General features: G+C 40.5%; 1 protein-coding gene and 1 long non-coding RNA gene across 4 annotated transcripts in view; one reads left to right on the top strand and one right to left on the bottom strand.

The window, feature by feature from the left end:
- The window catches only part of CRADD (CASP2 and RIPK1 domain containing adaptor with death domain), an 80,941-nt gene that overhangs the window by 54,918 nt on the left and 8,217 nt on the right, over nucleotides 1–17,806 (top strand). The gene's annotated exons all lie outside the window — the stretch shown is intronic.
- LOC132327524 (uncharacterized) lies at nucleotides 2,175–11,433 on the bottom strand. Of its 2 annotated transcripts, none has more exons than XR_009486539.1 (2): nucleotides 11,154–11,433; nucleotides 2,175–5,206 (listed from the first exon to the last, which is right to left on the bottom strand). It is a non-coding gene; the product is annotated as an uncharacterized LOC132327524 (long non-coding RNA). The 2 variants fall into 2 exon arrangements; XR_009486540.1 differs by lacking the exon at nucleotides 2,175–5,206 and adding an exon at nucleotides 6,326–6,489.

Genomic DNA, 17,806 nt, shown 5'->3' with positions numbered 1-17,806 from the left:
TAGCTCACTGGCTCCCAAGTCAAGGATTTGATCATTGATGTTTCCAGAATAATTTGGGACGCTTAGTAGAGCATGTAGTTTCTGACATAGCATTTTGAAAGCATCACATCATATGAATACTTAGGAACTCTGAACCATAAGTATGGTACTCTATTCTTACTTTTATAAAAAATGCACAGTAGAGGCCTTGATAGACATTGTCTCAGTCATGCTTGACATGAAAATCAAGTGTAGATGTCTGTTTTTTCTCTGGAAACGTAAAAGCTTTCAAACCCACAAACTTATGCTCTCAGTATGGACTATCTCTGCTAGTTGTTCACTCTCAGAAATTGAAAAAACTTGTAACCTTGCAGAGTAGAAGGGAAATTCATGAGAAACCGATAAAGAGATGATAAACATTAATGGGATTCCCTGTGATACATCTCATTGCTGCCAAAGGTGCCAACAATAGCAGCATTTTCATGCCAGGAGAATGAGTTCAGGGACATTCATCATTGTCTTGTTGCTTGTGGTCCTCTCTTTTCTCAACCAGTTCCCCCAGTCTCCAACAAGATTTCTTAAAGCCAAAGAGAAAGTCATGACTGCTTTCAGAGATGCGAATTTGCTTTGATAGAGTTGGCAATACCCTCCATCTATTGAAACTTCAGCAGCTGGTGTTTGCTTCACAGCCTAGTTGTATGTCAACCAGCAAAAGTAGTTCCACATTCTTTACAGGAAACATTGGTTATCCACATGGTCATTATTACTGGTCCAGCTTAGCCAGAACTACACAAAGTTATGACCAAATTCATGATCCTAAGGTTTGTGCAACAGATAACCCAGTGTTGGACAGACTGCTGCTGTGGACAGGGAGGTATCTGCCCTCCATCCAACCTTTTCTGTCCGAGAACACGGAGGAGATTTGTCATTTGCTGTTCAAGCTGTGGTCTGGGACTGCAGATCCTGGAGCAGGACTCTTCATCTTTCCCTTCAGGTCCATCAGTGTCCACCTCCACTGCACAGCCTCTCTCTACCTCTGCTCCCGATGCTGTGCTGGCTCATGGCCTTGATACAGAGTTATCCACCAGCAAGGAACATGCCTTGCCCACAAAATCTTGAAACTCCTTGGAGTTTCTTTGTTTGTTTCTGGTTCTTTTCTGAATGCTGAAATGCATGCATAGCTGTGACCTGTTTTCTATTTGGTGTCACTCTTTGCTGAGTTGTTACCTACACTGAGCCTGACTTTACTTATATTGCTCTGTTCTCTTTGAATGCCTCTCTCTTTGAGTGTCGTGTCCTGCATAGTTGTAACTACCAGTGTTAATAACTGAATCAGAGTGCAGCTGATTTTTCATCTCCTGTCCAGTCAATTGAGCTAAGAATTAAGAAAAGACACCACCAAAAAAAAAAAAATACCCCAAACCTATACCTTGTAAATGGAATTAATTCTGTCTGGAAGTCACTAAGACGTAAAATATGCAAAATTTGAATGTAGTTTCAACAAGCCACTTTCCAAAACAAATTTCATTTTAAAGCCCCAGAATGGTACACATTTTTGTTAAAAAACAGTAAGTACAAATATATCTTTAAAATTAACAAGGAAAAACCAAACTATTTCTGGTTATTCAGAGAAAGTAGCAGAATTTATAAATCCCTGCACTGTACTAAAACAGACCTCATGAAAGTGTTTGGGTTGCTAAGAAAATTATTAAAAATTAAGAAAATGCTGAAAGCAAAATTGTCTTCACTATTTGATTCCTCATAACTGTACTCTTGAATTACACCACAATATGTATGTATTTTAAGCAATAACACTGCATCATTAAAGTGAAATGAATATTGGAACAGGTGAGGAGCCTTCACTTAGGTTTCACTAAAGACTTCCAACAAAGACAGGCAGTTTTTTACTGATACTTAGTTTCCCTGCAGGAAGTATACTTACCTTTGTGGCGTGGGCACAGTACTCTACAATGGCTTTTCAGTGGGCTGGATTTTTTTCCTTGTTTTATTCTACAGCTAGTCTTCCCACTGAGCTGAGGAAGGGTAGCATGTAATTTAATATAATGATGGTTATTGCAGAGGTAATTGTTGCATGGCTGATATTAAAGGAATGCTTTGCAGCTGATGAGCACTTCACTTCCCATTTCAAAGCTAAAAAACCCTCAACACAAACACACAAAGAAAGAGAAACTGCATCATTTAGATCTTTTTTTAAGAGAGCATTAGAGCATTCTCCAGTATGAGGAATATTCATTAGCTGTCCTTGTATGTGATTTGCTGGCATAAGCAACAAAGGAAAATAAGACAAAGCCACAAATGCTGTGATTGACGATCCTATGTTACTGGCATAGTAACCACTTTCTGAAGTTTGGGAATAAATGAGTAGCTATTTTTAGACATTTTTTTCATAATGGAGACATGTACCATAATTAACATTTTCCTTTTTGTCATTACTGTTCATAATCCTACTTTTGTGCTGGCTGGCCTGTATGTCCCTTTGTGAGGGTATGCTCTGCTCTTGGATTAATAATTAGAGTTTGGCTGTATTCTGCTCTTCAGTTTGGACTAAGGTGTGTTGTGTTCATATGTGCATTGCTTGACTTGTAAGGCAGCTGTCTTAGAGGGGAGATGTGAACTGGGAAGAACAGCTTCTAGCTTCTTGGCAAAGCCTTCTAGATTTCCAGCAAACCTGCAAGGCTGATTTGGTTAACATGCAAACTACAGAAGGTGATCTCCATGACACAGCCATTCAAAAGCAGAGCAGAAGAGGGCAGAACTGCTGTGATGTCCATATATACTTTAATAGTTTTAATAAGTGGCACAATCTGTTGCCTGCTTGCAGAGCCAGGTCATGAATTCCCTATCTTGTAAATCTCTTCTGAGACTGGCAAGCTTAGTAGAGCTAAGCTTCAGCCTCTTCGGCTCCTGGGGCTGACTACAAGTCCACAACATTTTCTGTAAGGAGTCTAAATTCAAAGCAATGGACAATATAAAATTATTTAGGTTTTTAGAACTTCTGAGGGAGTTTAGGTTCTCAGAACATGTAAGATGGCAGTATTTCTCTTTACTTACCACCTGGATACTTTCCTGTGTAAGAATTGCCAGTTTTCAGTTGCAAAGTTATAACCCAGATTAGAATGAATTTTAGTAACAGATAAAATGATTCTTAAACACAACTTGTGTGTACACCCTTTTGAGACACACCAAGGATTTGTGTAAATGTTTTCTATAAAGGTAAAGTATTCAGGTCAAGTATGTAGCATGCTCCTGGTGTCTTAAATTTAGGAATTTTCCTACACTTCAGCACTGCCTCTCTCAGTGAGTCAGTTTGGAAATGCGACTGATAGCCAACTGGCTTTTATTTTAAGAAGATTCAGAATGCTTGAACAAACAAGTTGTGAAAGGTTCCAGAGGGAAATTGCCCAGACTGGAGCTTGTCTGAGGAGAGTTTGTCATCAAGGGGAATTCTCTGACATCTAAGAAATCTTTCACCAGCAGTAGACGTCCCTTACATAGAAAAAACACTGCCAAGCACTTATGGAAATATTTGAACTGGAAATGACTGACTAATTGAGTAACTGTGCCTTTTCTACCACAGCCTATTTTTTTTTCTTCTTCTTCATCTTCTTTTCACTTGTTTGTTTGGTTGTTGTATTTTTCTTTTTAAATCAGGCAGTTAAGAAACCAAAGACATTCCTGGCCAGGATGGTTTTTCAATTGACTGAATTTTCCCATTTCCTCCCTTGCTTCCCCCTGCCCCACTGGGACAGAAAGTTCTGCTGCACCTTGCTCAAGACTCATCTCCTTTAGCAGCTGACATTGAGAGTTTCACTATTCATTCGCAGACCCTTGATCAACCACTGGTTGTGAACAGAGATGGGAGGCTAGAAAGCATTACATGTCCTTGGTGTCTGAGAGTAGCCAGAGGAACTGCTTCACTGGGAGGGACAGAGAGGTCAGTTCAGTCTTCTGGAACTGAGGGCTGTGGTTTCAAACCTCCTTGTAAATGAATTGTCAGTGTAGGGATGTTGTGAAGGGTGTCAGCAAGCAGCACTAGTTCTCATATCTCATTGCAAGGGCTATGACATTGTGTGCTTTTGAAATGAAGTATTTATCCAGTTCTGGAAGAGAACTGTAGGCTGCAAACCATGAGTGGAGACATACCTCCTTGTGACCCTGTGTAAAGCTTTTGTGTTACTGAGGGGCTCAGCATTTCTCATTGCTTTGTTTCTTGCTCAGTCTGCCAGCTGCTGTGGACCATGCTCTCAGAAGTCTCACTCACCCTGTTCACAGCAAAGAGGGAGCCTCAGCCTTCAGGAAAGCATCTGAAGGTCCCATGAAAATCCAGTTTTTGAAGACTCCCATGTTGTACTTTACCACTTTTCATTTGTTCAGACCTCTGTGGGCCCTTCAGCTGTTTGAAGCACTCTTCTTTTTTCTTTTTTAGCACACAGCACAATACCTTTCATCAGCATCTTTTCCCTGGAGTGTTGTTTGCATTTGCCTGTTTCTCTCCAGAGCCTGTTTGCATCTGAAGCCTGAAGTGCTCAGCTTGCAGTATTGGAACAAGTCTCCCGCTCTGGGTCAATTCCAAGACACAGAACTAGTCTTTTCTCATTTTTTTCCCTTTGCTACTTTGTCAGGCTACAGCATTTCCTGCAAGATGACACATCAGAGTAGACAGGTGACAGTTCCCCTGGCTTCTCAGGGGGTTTCCCTTCGGCTTCCTGAACCTCAGGAGAAATTAACTTTTCAAAGCTCCTCTCAGCATCCTCTGAGGCTGTGTCAGAATTTTACTCTACAGTTCGTATTTCTTGCTCAAGTGCTTCAAGCTGCTAGTCATTTCTTCCTCTAGTAAGATCACTTCTTTCTCAGTCATGCTTGACAAGAAGCTTGGAATTGTCTTCTCTTGAAATTGTCTTATCTTTATGAAGATATTTAGTTTGCATGGGCCTCAAGTGCTCTGTCTGTCAGGCAATTTAATGCTTAATCCTCTGGTTCCCCCTAAATGACACACATCTCTGTCTCAAAGAGCAGCTGGAGAAGAAAGAAAAATTTCCTTGCAGGCATTTTGTGTTCTTGATAATTTTACAGACATTGAGGGAATTGCGAGGGCTGCCTGTGAGAATCTACTGGGACAACATATGACTGCTTTCCATTGCCACAGTGCTCAACACCATCCTTCTCTCCTTCCTCAGCATCTTCAACCTTGAGATCCAGAGAAAGGCTATAAAGAGAAATGAACTTACATGAAAATCACTGCAGTGCAGTGAGCATTATCAGACGTTGAACAGGTTACTTTCCTTCATTTGGAAGGAACAGCTTAAGTGAAGTGAGTATTCATATGTGTGAAACAGACTGGCAAGATGAACTTTATTGCTATAAAATATTACCAAGGCACCTGCCCCATGCAGTTTTTCTGGTATTGCTGGCAGGTGGTCTTGTGTGAGAGCTTTGTTGAGCTTCTCTGTCTGCAAGGAGGCATCTTGAAAGGGCTACAATGGAGGGCTGAGGACAGTTTGTAGTATTTTAAACTGTCAGTTGCAAACTGAAGTATTTTAATGTAAGCTTACTTAAAAGCAGTAGTACCAGTCAGGAAGAATTTTACAAGCTGAACATGTATTTTTTCCTGTTTGACTTCCCATGTATAGGTTGCAGTATTTACTGATGTTCAGTGATGGTACCACAGCCCAAATTTAGTTTTTGTCACAGAATTTGCATTTTATGGTCACAAAAGGTGGAACTTGGAGGGAGACTTTTTATAAGGACATGTTGTGACAGAACAAGATTTCAAACTGAAAGAGGGTAGGTTTAGATTAAATATTAGGGAGAAATTCTTAGTAAGAGTGATGAGGCAATGGAACAGGTTGCCTAGAGGTGTTGGGGATTCCTCATTCTTGGAAGTGTTCAAGGCCAGATTAGATGGTGCTTTGAGCAACCTGGTGTCCCTGACCATGGCAGGGGGGGTTGGAACTTTATAGTCTTAATGGTCCCTTCTAACCCAAACCATTGTAAGATTCTAACTAGACCGGCCACTTTCACTTTCCTTTTTAGGGGTTATTTTTAAAGTGTTTCGCTTTCTGGCTCCCCTCCATTTGACCTGTGGTGTAATGTTTGGACTAGAGATGCTTCTGGGGAAACATTAAATCCAAACAAACTCCTTTCCACCCTGTTTTTCATGAAATCTTTCTTGGATGGTCACTAAAGTTCTATTTTTCCATTACATTCTCTATTAAACACAGACACGCACTAGAGATCTCATGGTTAATAACTTTCCCAAACTAAAGCAATTTTAAATGCTTTTTGTTTGTTGTATTTTGGAAGGCAGTTAGAAACACTGTGGTGCTTACTTGTTTTGTTTGTTTAATTTTTCTTTGTTTTGGGAATTTGGGGGAGGGTTGTGATATTTTGGCTTTGCTTTGTTTTTCCTGAGGATGAGATGGAAGAAGTGAGGAATTGGAAACACTGGAAATCCTTGGCAGAATAAATTTTTCCCCCTTGGTTGTATGTCTGGAAATGAGAAGAGACAAGTTGTTAAAGGTTTGGTCTGTTATACTGTGATTTATGGAAACTTTCAGCAGTGACAATGCCTTCAATCGTACCTAAGGACATATGAGTTCCTCCTTTCAGAGCAGGCTGATGTGTTAGGTGTTCCTACAGACCATGCAGATGCCACACAGACAAGCTCTGGGACCATTTTGAAGAGATATCTTTATTTTTGTAGGGAGTGCAGCAAAAGCTGAATGAAATATTTAGATCTCACTATGAGGAATTTAATAAATTAGCCCTGGATTACTGATTCTTCACTAGATATGTTCCAGTAAAGAGGCAATGAAGGTCAGGAATGGAAGAGGAGAGGGGACTAAGTGATATGATGTGAAGATTTGCTGTGGCTGTGATCTGCCTGAACCTTTGCTGAAGCCTGGCTTCCCAAGAATTTGCATTATTTCTCTATCTTGCTTTATCCATGCTTTATTAATTTATTTCATGTCTCATAAAATCATCAACTCAGGATGCTATAAAATCTCTGCTTGCTTTGCCCATGTCTAACACATCTATCATCTTCCTCCCCACACTCCACACCTGGGATAACATGACAAGGGGTCTCCTCATGTCTTCACAGGCTGCCTTTGTGTCAGGGTCCTTAAATCAAATAGTTTGTTTTGTGTCCTATTGTTGGATAAAATATGTATTTCATATGTTGCTTTGGTAGTGCAAGCATCTTATGAGACATTCTTCCTGCTGGACTGTTTTTTCAACAATATCTGGTTTGAGTTGATGAATCTGAGAACTATAATCTGTATTTTTATTACGAGCTTCTTGGCACTGATGTGTAATAAATTTACTTCGTTACCCCATCCAAGAGAAATACTGCTAAGTTGAGGGTCATGAATGTTTCATATCAATATCCTGTCTTTAATAAATCCTAGTAACTTCTGCGAAAAATCTGTCTGCTTTCTGTTTTGGGATATTCAGGAAGAAAAATATGGAAAAATAAAATATGTTAGTCTGAGATTTCCTAACTTTTCAGTGCCTCTGTCTCCTTTGTCTTCCTAGTAGATAACTCCAGGATGTTCTAACTCATCCGGGCTGGAGCTGAGCCCAGGGACAGAATGGGGTTGGTCCATCCATACTTACTGGGACTCACTTTCCAAAAGGTTTTCACTCTAGCATTTTAAAACTTTTGCCCTCTGAATCCTAAATTCTTTATATATAAGAGCTTCATACCCAGTAAATATTTTCTCTCCATGGCAGTGGCAAGCAAAAGACAGTATGAGACTGGTAGGCTTGTGGAGTAGTGGCAGAAAACCTATGTGATGGGAACCATGTGGTGTGCCTGGCATGTGGCACATGACTGAAGCCTGCAGGCAGTACTGGTGGGCATAGTAAAAAGACTTTCTCAGCATAACATTGCCTGGTCCTTAGACTCTGCTAGTATTCCTGTCTTTCCAACAGGCTGACATCTATGCTGGCAGCTTGTTCTGATTTACTTTGTTGGGGGTGGACAAACAACCTTAAGGGTGAGCTGATGACTTTGCAGTGTGTTCACCTAAAGTGAAAGTAAGTAGATGAAATAAGAATATATTAAGACTGTATGGTTTTATTCTGGTCAGTTTCAGAAGATGATCCATGGGGCCCCTGCTGTACAAAAACCTGGTACAGGGGAAGATTACATCTTGCTCTACATCAATAGGTGTAACACCACCTGTTATCCACACCTAAAACTCAAGCTATGTTCTCATAACAAATGAAAGCTCTGGCACAGTACTTTCCAAAATGAGCTGTGATACCAAGATTTCAGTTTACTTTGGAAGATGGTACCAGGATGTAATTTCGTAGGTGGGTTTTCTGGACTGTTGTAACTTGTCAAAACACACTTCAATCAGTCAGATTACTGGAATTCCCTGGGGGAAAGCAGCCTTCAGAGGAATTAAAAACATAGTGTAGCAGCACAAATAGTTTTCTTGCCTGTTGCATAATAGGGTGACTTGCTTGGTTATTCCATGCTTGGTCCTTTCCATGCTGAAAGAAATATTTGGAAACTATAGTCTAGACTACACTTAATGGCCTGATCTTTTTTTTGAAATCACGTTTCCAAGTGAGGGAAGAAACCAAATTAAGGTGAGCATAGGGAATTTCCTAATTGTACCCTGAAAAAAGGTTAGCTGTTTATGTGGAAGACAGGAGGCATGATTTTGCAATTACAGCATATGAAAAAGGCTCCAGAAATCTTGAGTTTTTAGTTTCACCACAGATCTGTCTACCACTCCCTCCTCTCCCTCCCCTCTTCTTTTTTAAAATTGGTCTAGGAGGACCTTGGAGTCTTGTGAGGAAGAAATCATGCTGTCTGATGTTGCAGAATATCAGGATCCATTGGTTTTGTTCTGCAACACACCTAGATTTCCTCCCATGAACAATGTGGTGGATCTAGAATCAGACCATTGTGTGGGTGGGGGTGCAGGACACTGCTGTATAAATAAAGAGATTACATGTTAGTAGTGCTTCAGACAGAAAATGTCTACAGTGTACATAAACTACCCTTTGCTTTGGGAAATGGCACTGACACCAGGTATTAAAACCTGAAGCTCATGACTATCGCTCGTTGTTTGGTTTGCTTTTCAGCCTACAGAGCAATACTTTCCTGCTCTAAATACAGCTTATCACACCAAAAATCAGTGGTGCTATTGCAGCTGCAGTGACAGCCCCTGCTTTGAATGAGACATTCCAAATGGAAAGCAGCAATTCCACATAGCACAGCTCAAGGCTCACTGAAGCGAAGGAGGACTGCTGGCTTGGCTGATGCATGCTTCGTGATGCTTAATTTGAGCTGACACCATAACATCTGACCCAGTGGTGCTTTATTGCTGGTGTAGGGTTGCTGTGTTCCAGCTTCAGTTGCTGGATCAACATTTGCTGTTGGTCTGCTGAGAGGTGCGTGTGTATACACGCAGTTGGGGTGTTCCTTCCGCTATTCGTAGGGGCAAGCAAACACAGAGGTATGGAGGCAAGAGGATGCTGGTTGTTTATCCCCAGAACTCATCATGTTTCTGACAGCTGTATTTGTGTTGGGTTTGTCTGGAACTTGCACCAATGAGGTCACAGGATTGGATTTCCACTTGTTTCATGTTTTGTAGATAGTTGTTGAGTTTCAGGAGGCCAACACCCTGCTGCTGGGTCAGGGTGGCATGGAGTTACATGCTGTGCTAGTGTGCCCTGCTGTGCTATCAGGAGGGTTACCCAAAGGAAGCTGTGCTGCCCTGTGGTCACAGCACAAACTTGGAGACTCTGCTGGAAGGGTCCCAGTCAGTTAACAATCTAGTCTTATAGGACATTCCTAGACAAAAATATATGAAGAAACCCCAGCTGACGAAGGAATAAACTAAATAAGTATGTGTTTCTGTCACTGTCTTTTTTGGAACAGTCTTGCCTTATGTACTTGCTATTGCAAATGAGATTTGGGCTTGTTTCCGTGTCAAAAGCTTTTTTCATGGGAGATGTGGTACAGCTGGAGTGATGGGTTGCCTTCTACACCTGGTAGTGCAGGCTCTGTACTGAGTGCGTTTCTACCTGGGAATTTAAATTTTCATGATAGTCTCAAAAAAACCCCAGCAAAACAACCCTTCAACACCACTACCACCACCAGTTAGAGCAGGAAGATAATTAAAAATTGTGTCATGTTAATTATATAGTCTGGCTAGGTATATGCTCCTGTAATATCAAAAATAATACTTTAAAGGAGGAAATTAGGGAGATGGCTATTTTTGCATTTGTAAAGAGAGCAGCAGTCTGAAACAGCTGGGGGCTGGTTTGGCAGCAAAATCTTAACCCAGCAGCCATCATGCTTTGCCATCTGCTCAGACAAAGCACACGTGAAACAAGGCTGACTCCTGAGTTGACACCAAGCCAGGGTGTGGTATGTACACACACTGTTCTTGTCAGTGACTGAAGGGTCCCAAACCTGCTCAGAGCCCTGCCCATCAATGCCATTGGAAAATCAGTGGCCTCAGCACCTTTTTCTTACCAGCTGCACCCATCTGTGATGCTCTCTTCATACATGGGAAGCCTCTGCAGCTTTTGGCTGCTCCAGTTCTCTCCTTGCTCACCTCCCTCCTTCTCAAACATGTGGAGACAGTGGGAATTAACACTGGGAAGTGCAGAGCCAGCTGGCAGAAGCAAAGCCTGACAAGCTGTGCATCTACACTGGGATATAGGGTTTGATTTATACTACTGAAACCCTGAAAAGAGGTTTGAAAAGATACAGCTCAAGAGAAAAATTCAAGCTGACCTCTTGCCACACAGCTGGAATCTGTGCTAAGTGAAACAGAGGTACCAGGTTTCTGCTATCTTCCACTCAAAATGACAGTATTAACTGGACCCTTATTTAGGAAATTTTAAATTTAAAATATGGCTTCTGAACCTTACTGGGCCAAAACGAAACAAAACAAAAAAATAACCAAACAAAACAAACCAGAAAAAGCTCCCTCTTGATGGAAGATTTTTGTGGGTTTTTTCCAACAGGAGATGAGGAAAGTATTATTTTCTGTGTCACACTCCTTCCTGCTCAAAAAATGGGGGAAGGAGAGAAAAAATCGGAGGACAGAGAAAAAGAAACAAACAAATGTGTTTTTTAAAATCAGGAGGGGATTTTTGTCAAGGAAAAACTTGCAACATACCTTTGACAGACAAGTCCACCTATCCAGCAGGAGGGCTGCATGCCTGCCCAGCATGGGTTGGGGAACAGACCAGCTGCCTTTCTGTGGTAGTAGCACATTGTCCCAGCTCCAGAATCCTTCAGCACTTGCAACATGAGGCAGGGAAGAGAAGAGAGATTGAGAAGGTGGCAGAAGGTGGGAATAGACTAAGTCAGTGCTAAGAGTAAGAGGCCAAAAGGAATCTACATTGGGAACCGTCCTGGAAAAACTATCAGTTTGTGTAAATGCAGACATCAGAATCTGATTCAAGGTATGTTTTTCCATATTAAACCCATTGCCTTAAAATTCCATGTGAAGCAGCCGGCAGAGTAGAGGTGAGGTGCAGATATGTACCTATTTGTTTCCATAACATTTCAGCCTTTCTAGCTCAAATAGCAAATGACCCCTTTGGTTGTCTGCTGCCTTTTTTTATCAGTACCTTAGTGGATTCCCATATTCCAGTATGCTCAGTTCCTTACTCAAGATTATTTGGGACAATCTATTATTTACCTTTCTGGGACCTGGTCAATTAAGTTTTTGATTAAAACTGCAGAGGTGAAGCAGGACTCCATCAGCATCTGAAGATGGGCACCTTTCAAAGCTGCGGTCATGAGTAGGAAATCCAGGATAGATGAGCTGCTGGGCTCCTCTGGTGCTCTTCCTTTTTCACCTGTGTAGGCCCAGCTCTTTGGAGTTATTTGAACATAATCATGGCAAACTGTGTACATAATACATACAAAGCCTTTTTCACAACCCACACCTGAGACTGCAAACTCCCCTCCCCAAGTGTTTGTGTTTAGTAGAACATCCCTCTGAGTCCCACGGGAGCATCCAGACAGTTCAGTGTGGAAGCCATAAAAGACAGTAGTTCACATACAAGAAAGGCTAGGAGGCTGATGGCTCAGAGTTCCTGGAAAGCCTGGGATGCTGGATAAGTGAGGTCATATCTAAAACATCTTCAAATATGTTTCTAAAGCAAATGTTGCACAATTAAATTAAGGTTTCAGAGGAATAAAAAAAGTAGAGATGGATTTGGTTTTCTGTTGAGCAGCACAAAGATGTTCTATTTAATGATTCCCATAGAAAAATGTGGACTTCAAAATTAAAGCCACAGCTGTGTTGTCAGTCAAAGAAAGTATATTGGATTGGGACATACAGAGCTGTAGATCACTGTGTAAAACCTGAAGAGTTCTCACCTTCTCTTTCTAGCAGAGATATGTATTTTCCTGGGCTTTCTGGTTTGGTCTAATGTGGACATTCATGCAGTAATTATCTTTTTTCTCAGGGTCAGAGACTGATAACCACTAGAGCTGTGCTGCAGATTGCTTCAGCTGCCTCCTGCTGTCCCTGCATGTAGCTCTGATCTTACTTGATAGATATTCTCGAGCTGTGTTCCTTAGGGTCTTAAAAAGAGTATTCTGTGGGTTTACAAAGCTACAATTTTTTTTCAGTTGTGTCTCTGAGACATTTTTCTATGTTGCTTGAAATTTCATCATCAAGCTTTTGTTCAGCTATTCCAAACAGACTTGCTCCCTGTAAAATCTGTGCTCCTGCCTTACTTAAAGACACAGGCAGCTTTGGTTGACTGAGTTTCTCTACTTTCATATGGAAATACTTGCACGACACAAAGAACCGTATTAAAAATGGCTTCTACTTTCCTTGCTTGGTTTCCAGAGGGGGTCTGTTGAGTCTCTTTGTCAAATGCTTTAGACCTGGATTGTTTAAAAAGGAGATGTGGCTTCTTGAGGTAATATAAGGATACTTGTCCCAAGTCTCACAATCTGCCTGCACAGAGCTTCCTGAAAACAGTAAGGCTTTTTACAGTTTTCAGCTTGACTATTCCCATTTGCTAGGCAATTTTGAACATGAAAACCTTTATACATGTATAAATGCCTAGATGCCTCAAGCAAGGATTTTTCGTGGGGTGCTTGAAGTTCTCAAATGTCTCAAATACAGTATAAATATCACTATGTAATGTCTAGTAAATAGTCTTGAAAAGCCTAAGGTGTAGCAGTACCTTCATGTTCTTGTCAACCTCTTTTGAGTAGATAAGAAGCCCCCATTTTCAATCAACAAGACTGAATAAAGATACTTAAATAGGTCAGTTGTGTGGCTTTAGCATACAATTCCTAGGCTCTGTAACAGACTTAGAAAGCTCGAATCTCCCAAGATCAGAGAACACCAAAGAATTGCAGCCAAATTTTCATCTGTCTTCTGCACTTGGTGCTTGTAAACTTGCACATGAGCCCTCTGTCATTAGGATATTTCCACACACTAAAGTGCAAGTGGCAGGCCCAGTTAGGTGGGTGGGCACTGTGTGGTTTGTACACAGCACGGCTGGGTTTTCCTACGCTGATGTGGTGGGGGGCATTTCCACAAAGGGGAGAAGGAAGGAAGGAAGGAAGGAAGGAAGGAAGGAAGGAAGGAAGGAAGGAAGGAAGGAAGGAAGGAAGGAAGGAAGGAAGGAAGGAAGGAAGGAAGGAAGGAAGGAAGGAAGGAAGGAAGGAAGGAAGGAAGGAAGGAAGGAAGGAAGGAAGGAAGGAAGGAAGGAAGGAAGGGGGAGGGGGGGAGGGAGAAGGAGAAGGAGAAGGAGAAGGAGAAGGAGAAGGAGAAGGAAAGGAAAGGAAAGGAAAGGAAAGGAAAGGAAAGGAAAGGAAAGGAAAGGAAAGGAAAGGAAAGGAAAGGAAAGGAAAGGAAAGGAAAGGAAAGGAAAGGAAAGGAAAGGAAAGGAAAGGAAAGGAAAGGAAAGGAAAGGAAAGGAAAGGAAAAGGAAAGGAAAGGAAAGGAAAGGAAAGGAAAGGAAAAGAAAGGAAAGGAAAAGAAAGGAAAAGAAAGGAAAAGAAAGGAAAAGAAAGGAAAAGAAAGGAAAAGAAAGGAAACGATGTTGTTTACAGTTCTGGTACTAAAATTTTCAACATTATGAAAAAAAGCATCTTGATTTCTTTGTTTCTGAGTTTGTAGAACTTAAAAGCTGTTTGCTTAAGCAAAGAAAAAAGTCCTTTTTTAAGATTGGCTTTCCATTGTTACCTCTAAGAGGTTCCTGTGATGTCAGTTGTCAAGGAAATAACAGCCCTGCTGTCTTGTTTGTAGCAAGATTTCAGATTTAGTTCCTTCGGGAACACAAACATCACTTGTATTTCTGCGTCTCTGGGACAGAAGAGATTTGTCTAGTTTTTAGTTCTGCCTTTTGGTTTTGTTTCAGCCTTACTTAGATTAGACATAGCTGTGCAAAAATCCCAAACCAAGTAAAACAAATCTTTTATGGTCTGCCGATCTTCCAGCCTTTCCATTCTGGTGTTAAAACATTTTTATTTCTGATTCGTTAGCTACAAAAGCCAAAATGATTGACATTTCAATTCTGGATCAAAGCCTGGCAGCTAGTAGACTACAGAACTATGGGGGAAAATGTTCTCTATGCATGAGACATGAAAATTAATTGTTGAAGCAAAATATTTTTTCAGATGTTTAGGTTTTGCATATGAATCATCCCACTAATACTACTATAAATCTTCTACAAATAGCCCAAGTAATGCAAATATTTGCCAATACCTTGTTTAATTTTGAACTTACTTTAGTTCCTTTGGCAAAATGCTATTCCTGAGTGAGTAGAAAAGTAATTGGGTCCTCAGCCCTCGAGTGCATGGTTGCAGCTGTGAGTCATCTCCTTACTTTCCATGCTGTCTTGGGATCTCTAATGACTGCAGAGGCTCAGCGTGCTGTGTCACCCGGCACCAGCCATGTCACAGGGCAGCCACGAGCCCTGCAGCTGAGCACATGGTGCAGGGTGTTATGTCACTGCTGACTCAAGGGGGAAAGAAGTGCTCATCCAGTCCCTGCTGGCGTAAAGTGCTCTCTGAGTTAGGACCTCGCTTTCGGAAATTACGTCACCCACACTCCCATTTTCACCCTTTTCATACCAGGGTCAAGTGACAGATCCATGACCTGAATTTGTGGAAATGAAATTTTAAAAAAGGAATGAATTTGACTTGCATGTATCTAAGACTTTCATATATTCTAATTAAGATTTTGAAAAATTAGGGGGATTTGTGTATACACACGTACATACATACATACATATATGTATGTATGCATGTATGTATGTATGTATGTATGTATGTGCACACACACAAATACATTCTCACATTTGATTTGCAGAGAACTAAAAGTCTTGTGGCTGTGACCTTCTAAAATTACAGCCCTATTGGATAGCTAAAATTGCTGTTGGACAGTATGGATCTGTGAAACCAGCCATGAGATTCCAATTCGGTTTCTTGCGTATTTTCAACTGACTTGGCACTTGAGAGGGCTGGTTGTGATGCTAAGCCTCCCATTCATCTGAAAATGGAGAGAAGCAGGTGATGCCACCTCAAGCCCTCCTTCCTGACACTCGTGGAAAGCTCTGTCTTCTGACTCAGGCTGTTGAATTGCATTTGGCAAGCCAAGCATAACAACTGATGGTAGCTGGGCATTGTATTTTAATACTACTACCTTTTTTTTCCTGTGGATTTTGAAATGTTAAAAAGCCTACTAAAGTTCATAAGCATTTAGAGCACCGATACAAAAAATGGAAGAAAAAAGAAACCTGCAGGGGTCTAAGTCCATGTTACTTATGGCATTTTGTGGAGTCTTTTACACTTTTGCAAAATGTCTTTAAAAAGACACTAAACAAACCTGTTGCACTTTGTTTATTTGTTTTGCATGGATGTAAGTGATTAAATAAAATGCCAAGCAGTGGAGGATTCAGCAGAATGATAGCACTGTTTTAGCTTGCTCTGCATGGCTTGTTCTATTAATACATGTTTGTGGTCAGGAAGGAATGCAGTCTCACTTCGCTATAATATGTGCAGTATTAATTTTGGTTTGACACCTGCCAGGCAAAGATCCTCACCATCCAAAGGCATTCTTCACAACCGAGCTCCATCTGTTGTGCAGATCTTTGATTCTGATATTTCTAATGACTTGAGCCAAAGCAAAAAGAAGAGCCAACTTGAAGGGAAAAAAAAAAAAAATCTTGAGGAGGAATGAATAGTTTATCAAGGCTAAATATAATGGCTTATTGTCACATTTGGTTTAAGTCCTGCAAGGGAAACATGTGTGATTAGTTTTGTTTTAGAAGAAAACAGTCCTTCATACTGGCAGTGTCGTTGTTGTTGCGTGAAAGGAATATTGATAGCTGAAGTTCAAGCACAAGACTTTATTGCTGAAATGCTGTAGTCTTTAGAAAGATTTCTTGATAGGAAAGTCGCTAGTAAAAAATGTTTACTCAGTTATTGTACTCAGCAGATTAAAAGCCTAAGGAGTCTTTGATTCTTGCATGCAAAGGAGCAGCAGGATTAACATTTGCCTCAGCTCTTTGAAAGACAGCTCAGGCTTTTTGAAATAAGCAAAGTATTCAAGTAATGTCTGTCAAAAGAAGATAGCTTCCAATCCCCTGACAAAAGTTGTGTGATGATTTTGTCACCTCACTGACAAAACAATCATTGATTGCTCCAGTTAGCTTTGTTTTTCACTTAGAGTGGGTGAATTAATCTGTCAGAGCTGCCCAACCCACAAGGGTAAACATTTGCCTCCTATGATACCATGAAACATCTACAACAAATATTAATGTATTTTATGATCATCACAACTTCATGCAATCACCTGATGATCATTTATTTTTATTTGTGATGGTGTGGAGAAAAAACTTGACTAAGAAATTATGGCTCTGTGGGCTTCAGATCTGTAATTAATGGTTGAAAGTTCTGTATTATCAAGCACCATTCAATTTACTAAGAACTGCAGAGCATTGAAAACTATGTAGAAATGCAGTGACATACTTCAGAATTTGATGTTTTCAGCATTATTTGTAGGGTTGACTGTTGGTGTAACTGCTGGCCAGTAAAACAAAACTTCTCATCTCTACTCTTTCAGACTAGCAAGTGTGTTTGTGCTGTCTAGTAGTTCCTGAAAGCTTGAATGTTCCACAGAACCTGAAAATTGAGTAGAAATTTCTTTTTTCCCCTAGTGTATTGCTGCATGCTGAACCTGTTCATGTATTTATATCAAAGGCACACTGCAAAGATGACATCATTAGCTGTGGTTTCAGTGCTCATGTATATTACTCACTTATGTACAACAATATAGAAATTAATAGGAAATATGAAGCAGATTTTACTTCTACTTCAGTGTCTAGAGCAACATCAACTGCAAGGTATAAAGCCACAGTGTGATTAAATCTAATCCTGACTGTAAAGTAGGGTCATCTTGCCTGAAAAGAGAGTAGACATTATATTATGTTTTTGTTTACTTTGCATAGGTGCTCTTTTCCTTGCTTGCCATTTATTTATGCATTTAGTTATTTGATCTCATGGTATGTAGTAGCAGAGAAATACTGTGTGGGATTGTAATTAATATATTTTCATGAGAAACAGTATAACATCCGCACTATTAACTGCTGAAACTTCCTCCCTGCTCTTCCCAGAAAAATGTGAACAAAGATGTGAAATGTGAAATGTGAACAAAGATGTGAAAACCCAATCTCTTTCAGTTCCTTAAACACAGGGATTGCTTCCTATGGCTTGAAAAGGATGGAAATTGAAGACAGAATTAATTCATTTATAGGCTTCTCTGACAATCTGTTTAATGTAGATTAGTAC

The sequence above is a fragment of the Haemorhous mexicanus genome, chromosome 5 (genome assembly GCF_027477595.1).
Source record: "Haemorhous mexicanus isolate bHaeMex1 chromosome 5, bHaeMex1.pri, whole genome shotgun sequence".
In the NCBI taxonomy this organism is placed as follows: domain Eukaryota; kingdom Metazoa; phylum Chordata; class Aves; order Passeriformes; family Fringillidae; genus Haemorhous; species Haemorhous mexicanus.
This window is presented reverse-complemented; position numbering and strand designations above follow the sequence as displayed.